Source organism: Arvicanthis niloticus, chromosome 8, assembly GCF_011762505.2.
Source record: "Arvicanthis niloticus isolate mArvNil1 chromosome 8, mArvNil1.pat.X, whole genome shotgun sequence".
NCBI lineage: Eukaryota > Metazoa > Chordata > Mammalia > Rodentia > Muridae > Arvicanthis > Arvicanthis niloticus.
In genome coordinates this window covers 82,891,494-82,898,606 of record NC_047665.1, presented here as the reverse complement: position 1 = coordinate 82,898,606, position 7,113 = coordinate 82,891,494, and the positions used below count along the sequence as shown (strand labels likewise).

At 42.2% G+C, this 7,113-nt stretch overlaps 2 pseudogenes; both read left to right on the top strand.

Moving 5' to 3' along the window:
- The first annotated feature begins 1,064 nt into the window (after positions 1-1,064).
- Positions 1,065-2,896, top strand: LOC117713322 (E3 ubiquitin-protein ligase RNF34 pseudogene; annotated as a pseudogene).
- Positions 2,897-5,774: 2,878 nt separating this feature from the next.
- LOC143443221 (glyceraldehyde-3-phosphate dehydrogenase pseudogene) lies at positions 5,775-6,740 on the top strand (annotated as a pseudogene).
- Positions 6,741-7,113: the final 373 nt, after the last annotated feature.

Here is a 7,113-nt window from a genome sequence, read left to right as displayed (position 1 = left end):
AAATGGCTTTTTATCCTGAGTAGTAAGACCCAACTTGCATAAATCAGCAAATGAGATTAGGCCTCAACTTCACACAATTTCATTTATTCAGTCTTAAATACCCATGGTCTTCAGACACCTATAAACCATCCAGGAAAATAAATCTGTAAAGAGGCAAAGCTGTCAGCATCATTTCAAATCTCCTTGATATGGGTTGACAAATAATCACCAGAGATGAACTAGAGAAAATGAGTGCTGGGAAAGAACCAGTTATTAGACTGTAATGTGTATCCATCATCTTGAGCGTTCACCAGAGATGTTGGCTGCCTGCTTGAGTTCTGCCCCAAATTAGGTTAGATCCCTAGAAACCTTAGAATGGATGTGATTCCGTCTTTCGAGTCAAACAATGCCATCAAGAGATCTCCTTTACTATGGTATACTGCAGGAAATCCTTCACTGGAGAGTGTGGCTGAATCTTGATTGTCAACTTGACTGTGTAAACTCACACACACACACACACACACACACACACACACACACATGCACACACACACACACACACAGAGACAGAAACAGAGACAGAGAGAAACATTAGTGGATACCTCCACATGCTTTTATAAGGAGACAAATAGATCATGATGACTTTGTCCTAATGAAGTGTTTAATCTACAGACAGATTTAGAGTCCAAATAGGCTATTAAAAGGTGGTAGGATGGGCCTTAGAAGGAAGGAGGTCCGTTGTGTGAACAGTCTGCTATGGTGCTGAGTTCCCGGGTAGAGCCGACCGAGCCGAGGCGGTCGCGGCCATGAAGCTTTTGGTAGGTGGAAGCAGAAGGATCCTTTCAAGGCCACCCTTCACTGCATAGCAAGTTCAAGGCCAACCTCGTCTATGTGAGCCCTGGTGTCAAAAAATAAAAAAGGAAAAGGAAAGCTAACACGTATGACATCGAGCAGACATTACTGCAAGAGTACATTAATGTGCGTCTTGGCAAGATGACTTAGTAAAAGCTTTTGCTATGCAAGCCTGGTGACCAGAGTTTGATTCCTGCAACTCTCAGAAAGATGGGAAGAGAGAACCAGCATCACAGAGCTGCTCTCTCACCTGTGCCCCACACATGCAGGCGGGTGCTACTTCTATGTGGGCTTCATGCTGTGGGCTGCTGAATGAAGTCATGGGAACCGGAGCTGTCCGAGGCCAGCAGGCGGGATTTCCAGGAAGCACTGGCCCATTCAGATTTACACCGAGCTCTGACTTTCCCACCTACCCACCAGCTGCTACTGAAGGACCCAATATAGTTTGCAAAGCCTGTGGACTTTCATTTTCAGTCTTTAGAAAGAAGCATGTCTGCTGTGACTGCAAGAAGGACTTCTGCTCCCTTTGCTCAGTCTCACAAGAAAACCTCCGCAGATGTTCTACTTGTCACCTGCTACAAGAGACGGCCTTCCAGCGCCCTCAGTTGATGCGACTAAAAGTGAAGGACCTGCGGCAGTATCTCCTCCTCAGAAACATACCAACCGACACTTGTCGTGAGAAGGAAGACTTGGTGGATCTAGTACTGTGCCATCGTGGACTAGGCTCAGGGGATGACCTGGACTCAAGTAGCCTCAATTCCTCAAGGTCCCAGACTTCTAGTTTTTTTACACAATCCTTTTTGTTAAATTATACACCCCCTTCTGCTACTGTGTCCTCCTTCCAGGGAGAGCTCATGGACAGAGATGGCACCTTCAGATCAGAAGTTCTGGCACAGGTACAAAGTGAAATAGCTTCAGCAAACACAGATGACGACGACGATGATGATGAAGACGATGATGATGACGATGACGACGACGATGATGATGAACAAGAAGAAAACTTAGAGGAACAGAACCCCGGGCTTTCTAAGAAGAAAGTGAGAGCTTCCCTCTCTGACCTGTCAAGCCTTGAAGAGGTAGAAGGGATGAGTGTGCGCCAGCTGAAGGAAATCCTGGCTCGGAATTTTGTCAACTATTCTGGCTGTTGTGAGAAATGGGAGCTGGTAGAGAAAGTCAGCCGGCTGTACAAAGAGAACGAGGAGAACCAAAAGTCATATGGTGAGCGGATGCAACTTCAGGACGAGGAAGATGATAGCCTGTGCCGAATCTGCATGGATGCAGTCATTGACTGTGTCCTGCTGGAGTGTGGGCACATGGTCACCTGCACCAAGTGTGGCAAGCGCATGAGTGAGTGTCCCATTTGCAGGCAGTATGTGGTTCGAGCTGTGCATGTTTTTAAGTCCTGAAATTGAGGTCTCTGCAGTGGGACACTCACATGACTTTACCACAAACATTTCAGTGCACTAAAGGGACTGGAAACTTATTGTTCTAAGGCAGAAACTATTTTTAAAAATTATTTTCATTACTAACTGGGGAAAGTTCATCTTAAGTTGAAGAAACCTGGCCAGTGCCATAGGCCTGTCACACATAGCCAGTGGACACATGGCTTTCCCAGGTTTTGCTGGTTTTTATCACTTGTTTCCCCTGAGCACTAGTTGAATCCAGACAGTTCAGTGTGGGTGTGGAGACCAGCTGCCTGTCTCTTACTTTACCTTTATCCTGTGTTTGAAACTTTTGTTCTCTTTGAAGTGAACTCATTGTTCATGACTGGGCTAGTGTGGACTGACCTGAGCGGTAGCTGCTTCAGTGTTCACTTGATTAGCCATGTATATTTTAAATGCTAATATTTAATGAATGTAAGTTTCAACATTGTTGCTATTTCTGCATTTAAACATAATTAATTGGGAGACAACTGAGATTCTATAGTCAACTGCCAGGGCCTTAGACCAAATATGTTCATTTTTGTTCAGATACAGCTTTTAATAGCAAGGGCTGCATCTAGCTTCTTATCTTAGAAGTGTGTGCTAAATTCTTTATTAACATGTAATAAATTTACAATGTTTTGTATAGTGAAGGTGTATTTTTAGTGCTACCTGCTAGTAAATTTCAACTTTAGGAATAAAATAAAATTAAAAGGCAAAAAAAAAAAAAAAAAAAAAAAAAGGTGGTAGGATGTGGGGCTTTGTTGAGGGAAATATGTCATTGAAGAGTTTGTAATTGGTGTCCTAGACTCCTCTTATTATAGCTCTATTTTGCTTTCTATCCACCCAGATGTGGGCTGCTTCTCAATATGATCCTTGCCCGCAATGAGATGAGTAACCTCATCTTCCACACATTTCCTGATGTCATGGTGATCCTCAAGGGCTTTGAAATAATTCAACATGACCTGAGCCCTTCGAAACAACAAACCCAAATAAACACTCCTTTAAGTTGCTCTCTGGAGTTCTTTGATCACAAATAGTAAGAAACAACAACTATTTATTCTTTTGGGGCATAGATTTTAGGCTTTCTGGCTTTCCAGTCATATCTAAATATCCTACATAAAGATTTTATTTCATTTCTTTGTAGCTTCAGCTTGATAAAGGAACATATGATGGGGGAATGAAGCAGGACTTTGCCACACAACTGGAAGAAGAAATTTCCTGTATAAGGTTCATAGAAGAAGTACATAACAAAGCTTATAAACAATATCACCAGGGGAATCTTAAATTATGTTCTTCAAGATAATCACTACTACAATGCTGCTGTCCAGCCCTTGGATCGTGGTTGCTTGGAATTGAGGTGTTTTCTTTTTCTTGTTGTTACTTTTTTTTCTGATTGCAGAGCTATATTAATCAAAATAGCAGAATACTGGCAAAACACATGGAGATCAAAAACAAAAAAAAAGAAAATACAAATATGACTGCAAATAATTATAGCCACGAGATCTCAGACAACGATGCAAACTATACGTACTTAAAGGAAAGGCAGCATCTTCAACTAATAGTGCCAGGAAAACCAGACGTTCACATTAGAAGAATGAGGTTAGACCTATATATAGATACAGATCCTGTATGGAAATAAACAGAAATAAACTTCAAATGGATCAAGTATACCAGTTTAATATCTGAAATGTTGAAGCTTCTAGAGAAAACATAGGCAGTATGTTTTCTCACATATTCACACAGATTCAAGAAAGAACAATTTGATTGGCTTCCATTCACTCAGGAGTTAAGACCATCAGTTGACAAATGGGACCTCATAAAATTAAAAATATTCTACACAGAAAAAAATCAATTTCATAAAGAAGCCAACAGAGTGGTAAAGAATCTTTGTTAGTTAAACAGCTGATAGAGGATTGATATTCAGAATACACAAAAAACCAAAAACAAAACAAAATCCAAAACCCCCAAGAAAACAAACTGCACATTAAAAAAATGGCCATAGATATAAACAAAGAGCTCCAAGGAATGGGGCCACCCATGCATCTCAAAATTTTTAACCCAGAAATATTCCTGTCCAAAGGAAAGGCGGGGACAAAAAAATGGAACAGACTGAAGGATAGGCCATCCTGAGATCCACCTAGGGATCCATCCCATGTGCAGATACCAAACCCTCACACTATTGAGGGCTTGCTGACAGGAGCCTGATATGACTGGTTCTACCAGCACCTGACCAATACAGATGCAGATACTCACATCGAAACATCAGACTGAGCCTGGGAACCCCAATGGAAGAGCTAGAGGAAGGACTGAAGGAACTGAAGGAGATTGCAACTCCATATGAAGAATAATATCAGCTAACTGGGCCACCCAGAGATCCCAGGGACTAAACCACGAACTAAAGAGTGGATCGAGCCAGGACTTTAGATAGATATGCAGCAGAGGATGGCCTTATCTGATATCAGTGGGAGGGGAGGCAGGCTTGATGCCCCAGAGTAGGGGCATGCTAGAGGGCTGAGATGGGAGTGGGTTAGTGGGTGGAGGAGTACCCTCATAGAGAGAAAGGGGAGTGGGGATGGGGGAGAGGGAGCATGGAGTGAGGGGTTTGTGGAAGGGTAACTGGAAAGGGGGATATCATTTGAAATGTTAACAAATAAAATGATTAATAATAATCAAAAGAAGAAACAAAAATAGGAAATATTTTTAAAAGTTTGATTAAAATTGTTAGCAATCAGAAAAATCTCATTTGAGATTTCATTTTATGAATGGCAAAGTTTAAGAGCTCAAGTGCCATCAAATGCCAGCAGGGATGTGTGGAAAAGGGAAGCCTCATTCACTGTTGGTGGGAATGCACACTGTGCATATTCTTCTAGGCATGAACATCCACTTTACCTAGAACCATTCATTGAAGATACTGCCTTTCCTCTAGTGTATATTTTGTATCTTTGTCTAAATGCAAATATCACATTTGTGTTTTCTGTTTTCTTTCATTGACCTTCATACATATCTTTGTGCTTAACATATCTCCAAAGGATTCAATATTATACTACAGATCCACTCTCTCAGTCACACTCATCGCTGCTCTATTCATAATAGCTAGGAAATGGAAGCAGCCAGGATGTCCATCCGATGATGAATAGAGAATAGGAATGTGACACATATACACAATGGATTTTACTTCATCTGTGACAAAAAGTGAAATTATTAAATTTGTAGGTAAATGGATGGAGCTGGAAAGACAATTGCCACATGTTCTATCTTGCTTGTGTAGCCTAGTTCTGAATCTTAGATTCAAAGACATAAATAAATTAACCTTTCCTCTTGGGCCATTTGAGTGGGGTTGCATTGAATGAAGTTAAGAGGGAAGCTTATGATCTTGAAGTAGAAAATTATGCCACTAGTTTCACCCGAGACTGACCATTTGGGCTAAAGTATCAAGGCATTAAGAATTGTATTCTAGGATCCTCCCTGTTCCAGAGACAGCCTCATCTTATGCAGTGCCAGCCTTGTTCCTTAAATATGATGGTGAAGGTTAGAGTGAATGGATTTGGCCATATTGGGCACTTGGTTAACAGGGCTGCCAGCTCATTTAACAAAGTGGAGATTGCTGCCATCAATGACTCCTTCAATGACCTCAACTACATGGTCTACACGTTCTAGTATGACTCTCCCATGGCAAGTTCAATGGCACAGTCAAGGCTGAGAATGTGAAGCTTATCATAAACAGGAAGGCCATCACCATCTTCCAGCAGTGAGATCCTGTTAACATCAAATGGGGTGAAATGTTGTAGAGTCTACTGGTATCTTCACCACCATGGAGAAGGCCTGGAGTAGGGCTAGAAAACTTATCATCTCTATCCTTTCTGCTGATGACCCCATGTTTGTGGTGGGTGTGAACCCTAAGAAGTATGACAACTCACTCAAGATGTCAGCTATGCTTCCTGTACCTCCAACCACTTAGCCTTCCTGGCCGTGGTCATTCATGAACACTTTGGCATTGTGAAAGGACTTATGACCACAGTCCATGCCATCACTGCCACCCAGATGACTACTGTGGATGATCCTTCTGGAAAGCTGTGGCATGATGACCATTGGGTTGCCCAGAACATCCACTGGTGCTGCCAAGGCTGTGAGCAAGGTGATTTCAGAGCTGAATCAGAAGCTTATTGGCATGGCCTTCTATGTTGGTACCTCCAATGTGTCTGTCATGGATCTAACAGGTCACCGGTAGAAACCTGACAAGTATGATGACATCAAGAATGTGGTGAAGCAGGCATCTGGAGGCTCACTAAAGGGCATCCTGGGCTACACTGAGAACCAGATTATCTTCCACAACTTTAACAGTGACTCCTACTCTTTCACCTTTGATACTGGGTCTGGCATTTCTCTCAGTGACAACTTTGTAAAGCTCATTTCCTGGTGTGACAATGAATATGGCTATAGCAACAGGTGGTGAACCTCATGGCCTACATGGCCTTTAAGGAGTAAGAAGCCCTGAACCATCTATCCTAGCAAGGACACAAGAGCAAGAGAGGTTCTCGGCTGCTGAAGAATCCAAACTCAGCCTGTAACACTGAGCATCTCCCTCAGTTTCCATCCCAGACCCCTACAATAACACAAGGAGTCTAGGGGACACTACTCTCTTGAATGCCATCAATAAATTTCACTGCACCTACCAACACACACACCAAAAGAATTGTGGTCTAAATGTGTAACACATGCATCAAAAGTCACTGAGTCAGACTCCTAGCCCTTATAGCCTGTGACTGAGGAATTTTTACCTTTTATTTTTGGCTTCCTTGTCTTTGCAGTTGGATATAGTGTTCTTTGAGTGTTTAATCAGAAGGTAGAGCTGAGCCAT